Source organism: Sturnus vulgaris, chromosome 5 (genome assembly GCF_052056855.1).
Source record: "Sturnus vulgaris isolate bStuVul1 chromosome 5, bStuVul1.hap1, whole genome shotgun sequence".
Classification (NCBI taxonomy): Eukaryota; Metazoa; Chordata; class Aves; order Passeriformes; family Sturnidae; genus Sturnus; species Sturnus vulgaris.
The window spans coordinates 38246063-38253670 of record NC_142247.1 but is presented as its reverse complement, the minus strand read 5'-3'; the positions used below and the strand labels follow the sequence as shown (position 1 = coordinate 38253670).

At 54.9% G+C, this 7608-nt stretch overlaps 1 protein-coding gene across 9 annotated transcripts in view; it reads left to right on the top strand.

Annotated features, from left to right (window-relative positions):
- The first annotated feature begins 5564 nt into the window (after window positions 1–5564).
- Window positions 5565–7608, top strand: part of FOXP2 (forkhead box P2) — a 394712-nt gene continuing 392668 nt past the window's right edge. For all 9 annotated transcript variants that reach the window (XM_088165468.1, XM_088165467.1, XM_088165466.1 and 6 more), the window contains exon 1: window positions 5565–5656. The gene's annotated coding sequence lies outside the window, so the exon portion shown is untranslated. The remainder of the gene's footprint in view (window positions 5657–7608) is intronic.

Sequence of the window (7608 nt, the reverse complement as noted above, 5' to 3'; positions counted from 1 at the left end):
TAGTTACAATTTAGTCCTCAGCAGCACAGAAGATGCTCAGTTTTAGAAGGTTGAGGAAACTCATCAAGCTCTTCATCCTGAATGTGACAGTTACTATTTTGAGTATTTTCAGAAACAGTGCCTTAGGACCCTAAGCAATTTTATTGGCACCTTATCAATGTTAGCTCCTGGAAGCTAAACAAGGATTTGAAAGGTTACAATCTTCAATTTCAATGCCTAAATTTTAGTACCACCTTACAGGTCACATGCCAAACTTTTCAGAAGTTATGAGCTGTTCATGAGACTCACACAGCTACTTGTTTATGTATGTTTGTGATACTGCTCCCTGGGTTATACTTTGAAACTCACCAAAAGGTTTAGCAGTCTTAAAACTTTCCTCACCTTTGGCTAAATAAGACTTTCACATATACAACTAATGGTTAGGGGACCAAAAATTCAGCATGGTCTGTTTGGCACAAAACACGAAAAGAATCCAGAAAAAATGTATAGGTCATCCTTATATACAGATGTCAAATATGATGTCAAAAATTTTGACATTATTTTCTAATACAGAAATCGAGTTTCAAGGTTTGCATAAAATTTTAAGGTTTTTTTTTTTGGTTGGTTGTTTTGTTTTGTTTTGGTTTCGTTGTTTGGTATTTTTATTTTGGTTTGGTTTGGTTTGGTTTTGTTACTCAATCAAAGAAATGGAACTGACACAGCATTTTTCCTTTTTTTGGTCAGTGCTGCTCAGGGGAGCATCTGTTCCAACTTGAGCAAGACAGCTTTGAAAGCCATACTTTATTTTTCTTTTCTCCAGCAATTCTCAATTATTTGATATTTTAAAATTTTGTCTGCTGTTATAATCAATAACTTAGAATGAAATTATTATTGATTATAGATATACAAAACTATAGGCAGTGCAAATACTGAAATCATCAACAAATTCTTAGACACAAGTCTTTTACCAAGTGTTCCTAAATCAGCAATTGGTTGTAATGGCCTAGTTATTTCTCAAGGCTGACAAAGTGTCACGAAATTTATTTCCATCAGATGAAGGTTAAACACCTGTTTCATCAATTTGCAAAACCTAGCTTTTAATGTTGATACAAAGAGCTTAGTTGACTATGGCAAAGATGTTGTTTTTTTTTTTTTAAGGAATATGAAATAAACACAATAGACAAAGGAATGCTGAAAGTGTTTATTGCCTGCAGCATAATTCTGCATTTTATAAGATAGCCTGGAAAGCGGTCCTAGAGCTTCAGAGGAAATGAGTTTCTCTCTTTTGACATGTCCACAAACTGAAAGTGAGAATTTCCTTCTAGTGTCAACAACTACTAGTAGGATATAGGAAATGGAGTTTCTCTAGGCATAGGAAAAATATTAGAAACATGATTTATATTAGGAGATGCCCAGTGCTAATTATAGTGTAAGGTTTGTGAGCACTTGTGAAATGCCAGCCTAAAGACAGTCAAAGTTCTGTGTATTTCCACAGTGAAACAGAATCAACCTGAAAGTTAACCTTTAATGGTAGGCATTCCATCCAGCAACACATTTGGATCAGTACTGACTAAATCACACCTGTCCAGAAATAGGAACTACGATAAAATAATGATAAATTTGATGATTTTTCTGGTAGAGTTCAGTGAATATCCCTGCTTGCATGAGTACCAATTGGCCTCTGAGAACACCAACATTCAGAAAATCCCAAAGAAAACACTCTTTCTTTTTATGATTCTTCAGTAACTATAGTTAATGGGCATTTGCAAGCCATTTGACAGAAGAATTTAGAAAGGGCTTAAGTCTCATGGGGAGATCTGACAAGGACATAGAAGGTGCCATGTTTACATTGAGGAATATAAAATCATTTTATGCTTAAGGATTTATTTATAGCAGTCAAAGTTTTAAGAGTAATCAGAGATTGTATTAGACCATCACAGCTTCTTCACAGATATTATTCCAAAGTCTGTTTTCTATATGTTCCTTTTCAGAATGCAGCACTGCAGAAAAGGCATACAAAATGGGCTAAACTGAATCCTACAACTGCAACGTAAAAGATCTGTTTTTTTCCTGTTTTTTTCTTTCTTTTTTTTTTTTTTTTTTTTTTTTTTTGAGGGAGGGTTGAGTGTGTGAGGGTGGTTTAGTTTTAGTGGTTTATTATGATAATTTTTTTTAAATTAGACTTCTTTTTTGTGAATGCAACCTCCTGAGGCCAAAAAGTATTGTGAAGTGTTGGTGCCTGTGTGTTTTGACGAGCAACTGCTTGGGGACATCAGGTGCCAGAAGAAACCCTTTGTCCTGGCAGGGTGCGGTGAACAGACACGTCTGTGAAGGGCATGGACAATCCGCTGCCCGTCACTCGGGACGATCCACTCTGCCAAGGCAGCAGGAGCTCGAGGTGAAAGTGAAGAAAAGAAAGTTACCGTCTCTCATTAAGATTTATTATACGTCTGAGCTTTTGTAGTCCCGAAGCTTAACGACAGATGGTGGTGTAACTCCACCAATTTTGTAACGTCTCCTTTTCTTTGATGTTGTAATACAGATTCTCCTCGACTTGACTTCGGTTAAAACCAGCATTTTCTGCTCCTTCCCAAGTGTATCGGAGCAGTATGCAGGGAGGAAAGGGAGTGCACCTAGCTCGGAGAAGAGTCTGTTATGTGTTCTTGTTTGCTTTCTAAACAATCCTAATAGAAAATAGCAATCTTATAGACACCTAACACTGCCAGCAGCACAGAGAAATTACATTAAATTAATTAAAGGAAAATGGTTTCAAAGCGGTTTATTTCAAGCGAGAAATACAATTGTGCAGATGAAATCTTGAACCCTAAACAGGAACAAATAAAACGCGCCAGCGTTTTTCATTAGAAAGCCCAGTCACATTTTATACCGTAGTCGTCCTTGAGGAAAAAAAAAAAAAAAAAAAAAAAAGAAAAAAAAAGAAAAAAAAAAAAGAAAAACAAGGTGGGGAAACGTGTGTTTGTTTAGCTTTAATTTTGGGTGGAACTGCCAAGTCGCGCCGGGTAATATCAGCGGCCAAGCGCCGTGTTGTTATCTGCACATTGTGCCCACCAGACAGAGGGTCTGCCTGCGAGGCCACACTGAACAGGACGAGGGGTTCGTGGAACAAAGCTCAGCCCGCGCAGAGGGCTGGGAGTGCTGCGGGCACTCGCGGGAGCGGACGGCGTTCAGCCCGACGGCGGCGGCCCGTGGCAGGGCAGGGTAGGGCAGGGCAGGGCCGGACCCGCGGGTCGCCGTGCGCCGCCGCTCCCGTCCCGCTGCCTGGGGATGCCTCGGCCGCCTGGCGTCCAACGAAGCTGACGTGCCCGCGGCCGGGCCGCGCCGTCCCGCCGGTTCAGTACCGCCGGCTAACCCCACAGAAAGTGCGCTGCACGCTGCCTTCCGCCGGTACCAGGATTTGTCCGCTACCGCAGACGGCTCCTGAGGGAGAGCTGCCTCTTCCCTGGGGCGCGCTTCCTGCCCGGGGTCGGGGGGGGGGAGCGGCGGTCTCCGGACCGCGCAGCTTGCGCCCCGCGAAGCTCCGCGCCCCTGCCCGTGGAGCCCATGGGCGGCCGGAGCCTGCGGAGCCCGATTTCGTTTGCGGGCCGGCGGGGCTCGCAGCGGCCGGTCCCGCGCGGCTCCCCGCCCGCCCCGCTGGCTCGTGGGGCGCGGCGCCGTGGAGGGCGGCTGCCCGCGGGAACTCTGTCCCCCGGCTCCGCGGGGTGCGCGGCGAGTGCTCCCCGCAACCGTTGCGCTCGTAGCCCTCCGCGGTAGCGGGCAGCGCCCCGGTAACCCGGGGCAGCGATGGGGCGAGGAGGGGGGGACGAGGGGCAAAGAGACAAAAGAGCCGCGAGTAGCAAATAAATATATTTTACGGCCACCCATCGGCAGCACCGCGGCCCCGCGAGCCTCTGCCCCGGCGCTGAACTTTCACCTCGCGAACCCGGCCGCGCCCCATTGGCTGCCGGCCGGCCCGCCGCGCCCCGCACGGCCCCGCCGCCGCCCCGGCCCCCGGCCCCGCCGCCGCGGGCGGGCGGAAGGGTGCGCGGCGGGGCGGGGGGCGGCCTGGGCTGGGGGCCGCAGCGGGGGGCCCCGCCGAGTTGCCGGAGTTGCGACGGCTCCGCCCCGCGATAGCGGCTCCCCCCCGCCCCCCCCCCTCCACGCCGGTGCCGAGCGGCCGGCGGTGCCCCCGCCGGGGCTGGCCGGCGGCCCCGGGAGCGAGCGGCGCGGAGCGCGGCGGGCAGGCGGTCTGCCACTTGCCTGTAGCAGCGAGTGGCAAAGTTTGTGGGATTTTTAATTGTGCTTAATAAATGCGGTGACTGTTAATTCTGAGTGACAGTCACTTGTGATCCTGACCCTCGGCGCGTACAGAGAGCCCTGCTAGCGTTGGGGCTGCCGTGCGATAATTAGGTGGGCTCCGAAATAACAAACCCCACGTTCCGCTCGGCCATCGCCGTCCCCGTTCTCCCGCGCCCACGCAAGGTCCTTCCACCCAAACAACACCCCCAGCGCCGATTTACTGGGAACCGTGGCGAGGACAAGGGAGGACAAGACCAGCTCTAGACACGATGCCAGCACTTTTCTTCCCCACTGCCCCGATACCCTATCCCACGCAAGAATCGCTTAAAAGTGTTTTTCCCGGGGAGGAACAGCAGCCCCAGGGCCGGGCGGCCGTTCCAGACAGGCGGGGAGCGGCCGGTCCCTGCTGCGGCCATCTGGGGGGTCCTGCACCTTGCTCCAAGTGCCGGGGTCGTGGAGAAGAAAAGTTTCAAGGCCCACGCGTGCCTCCTCGGCATAGCTGCTGCCAGCGGCCAGGCCTGCCCCGCCGTCCCCCTCCCACTCGGGTTCCTCGGGCTGCCTTCGCGCGGGGCCGCGGCACCTCGGGGGCTGCCAGCAGGCTGCAGCCGGCCGGCACTGCCAGCACAACACACGGCTTTGTTTTCCGCCCGTCTGCTAAACTCGTTGTGTCTAACGGAGCCGGCGGAGCAGGGCGGCGGGAGGGGAGAGGGGGCGGGAAGGGGCAGCCGCCGCCAGCAAACAACTTCCCCGACGGTTTGTTTACATAGCAGGTGGAGCTGCCGTCCGCCGCGACCCACAGCGCCCGCTCCGCCGGGGACCGGCCGGGGGAGGCGCGGACGGAGTGGGGCACGGCCCGGCGCATCCCGCCGCACTTTTTTTTGTTGCCATTCCCCCTCCGCTGCTTTCCCCCCCCACCCCTCCCCGCGTTATTAGCACTTCTGTGCAGGCCACTCTGCGATCATGTGAGGGAGGGCTCCCTTCGCACTCCCCTCTCTCCAAAGCAGCCGGTGTGTGAGGCGGCGGGTTTTCTTTTTTTTTTTTCCTAGTCTTTTTTTTTTTTTTTTTTTTTTTTTTTTTTTTTTTTTTTGCATTCCCAACAAAACACATACACACAGGCAGCACACTCCGCACACGGGCGGACCCGCACGCCGGGGGAGGGAGAGCAGCACCGCCAGCGCCAGGCAGCACCAGCCGGCGGGAGGGCGCGAGGCTCCGACGCCGCTCCGCGCCCGCGGAGGGCCCCGCGCCGCCCGCCCGCCCCCGCTCCCCCGGCCCGCGCGGCGGCTCCGCCCGCAGGGACTCTGTATGTGCGCGCGGCTCCGCTCGCCCTTTCTCTCTCGGTGTCAGCTCGCCGGGACGCCCTACACGGTGTCTCCTCCCGGTAAGTGCTACCCCCCCACCCCGCCCAGCACACCCGTCCCCTCCTCCCTCCGTTCCCCGGTGTGACTTGCTACTTCCACCCGCTTCCACCCCCCTCCTCCGCCGCCGCTCACTGACTTGCCGCCGCCGCGGGAAAGTTTGGCCGCGGCCGGCGCGGCCGCGGCAGTGACATGTGTCAGGTCTCCCGGCACCCGGTGGCACCGCTCCCAAACACGCACCGCCAGCGGGGGGCGGGGGCGCGCTCTGCGCCGGGAGCCGGCGGTGCCCCGGCCGGAGTTGGGGCCGTGCCCGCCGGGCTGGGCCGGGTCGGCCGCGGGAGCGGGCGTAAGCTACCCCCAAACAACTCCGCGGCGGCTGCGGTTTGGCAGGGCCTCCCTCCCGCCGCTTAGAGCCGCACAGCGCCGCGGACCCCCAGCCCCGCGTAATTAAAAACAAACAACCTGTAGCCTCCCCGCACGGGTAGAGAAGTGCCAGGCAGGGAAGGCTTGGGGCCAGGCTGCCGAGGAAGCGCGTGCGGGAGGCTCGGTTGGCCGCCGTTTGCCTCCCCGATTGTGCGGTGGTGGGTTTGTTTTTGTTTTTGTTTTGTTTTTGGGGTTTTTCCCCCCCCCTCTTTTTTTTTCTTTTCCTTTCTTCTTCTTTTTCCCTGAGACCTCCCTAGCAGACAGCCGGGTGAAGAAACGTGTCACGTTTCTCCTTTGTGTGCTGCCTGCCCGCCGGAGGGAGAGGCGCACCCCAGCCCCCGCCTCTCCGCCCGCCCGCGCGGAGGGGCCGCTGCCGGCCGCCCCCTCGGGGCGCCCCGCGCCGCGCTGCCCCGGGGCGCCCCCGCTGGCGTGGGAGGGGAAGCGCAGGGGCGCCGAGGTGCCCGTGGGGTAGCGGAGCCCCCGGCGCTGTTTGCTCTGCGCAGGGAACAGGGTCGTCCCCTCGCCCAAGACAAAATTGCCTAAACCCTACAATTAATAAATAATGGTTTTGGAGCTGCGGGGTTCCGGAGGCGGCCTCCGTGCCTGGTACGTGGGGGCCTTCCCTTAAAATTGGCTTTGAAGTTGAGAAGGGCTTCGGGACTTGGAAAGTTTGGGAAGCGTGATAGGTTTTGAAGAGAGGGGAGCGGCCACGGCCGCCTCGGCTGCGGAGCGGGCTAGACCGTGCCGTGCCATCGGGAGTGCCAGGGCAGCCGTGGGACGGAGGGCGAGCGCCGGCGCCTCCGCTCCGCGTTCTGCCGCGCCGAGCGCGGGGTGCGCAGGCGGCAGCGCTCTCGTAACCTGCCGAAAAGCCGTGTGCCGCCCGGCGGAGCCTGCACGGCCAAGGTAAAGGCAGCCCGTGAGGCGGTTCTGTTCTTTTCCTGTAGTTCCGCTCGTGTCAGGTTCGGCAGCGGGCCCGTGTCGCAGCGCAGCCCCTGGCCGAGAACGCTGGCGAGCGCTGGTAAGGTCCCGGGATGGAGCTGCTGGAGAGGGGTGAGGCTTAGGCTATGGGCTGGCAGAAAAACGCTCATCTAAAATTTGCGAGAATAGTCCAGACACAAAGTGGGCTGCTGGTATATTCTCAAGGGAAAAATAATCTCAAAAGTAACCATCGTGAATTTTTGGTACTGTCCTCTGTTAGTAAAGAGTGCAGAGCTACAGATGGAGAAATGGGCAGTATCCTTTACCTGGGAATCGCTTATACTTTTAGGAAGTCTTGCTTGTGTACATATGTACCGAGAGAAACGCAGAAGTTCCTCTTCCAAAGAAGATCTTCCCTGGTCTTTTCTGTGCGTTAGAGCCCCTATCCAAACTCAGCTCCAGAGGGTGGAAATCTTTCCATTGACAGCAGCAGGAATTGCTCCATTGACTTCACAGGCTTGGATCAGGCCTTTGGAAATTTTTTTTACAAAGGTGGGACTCGGAAGTTGTGCATGGTGTCTGTGTCCCCCCACTAATTCGTGTGTGTGTGCGTGGGGGGAAGAAGTCAAAGTTT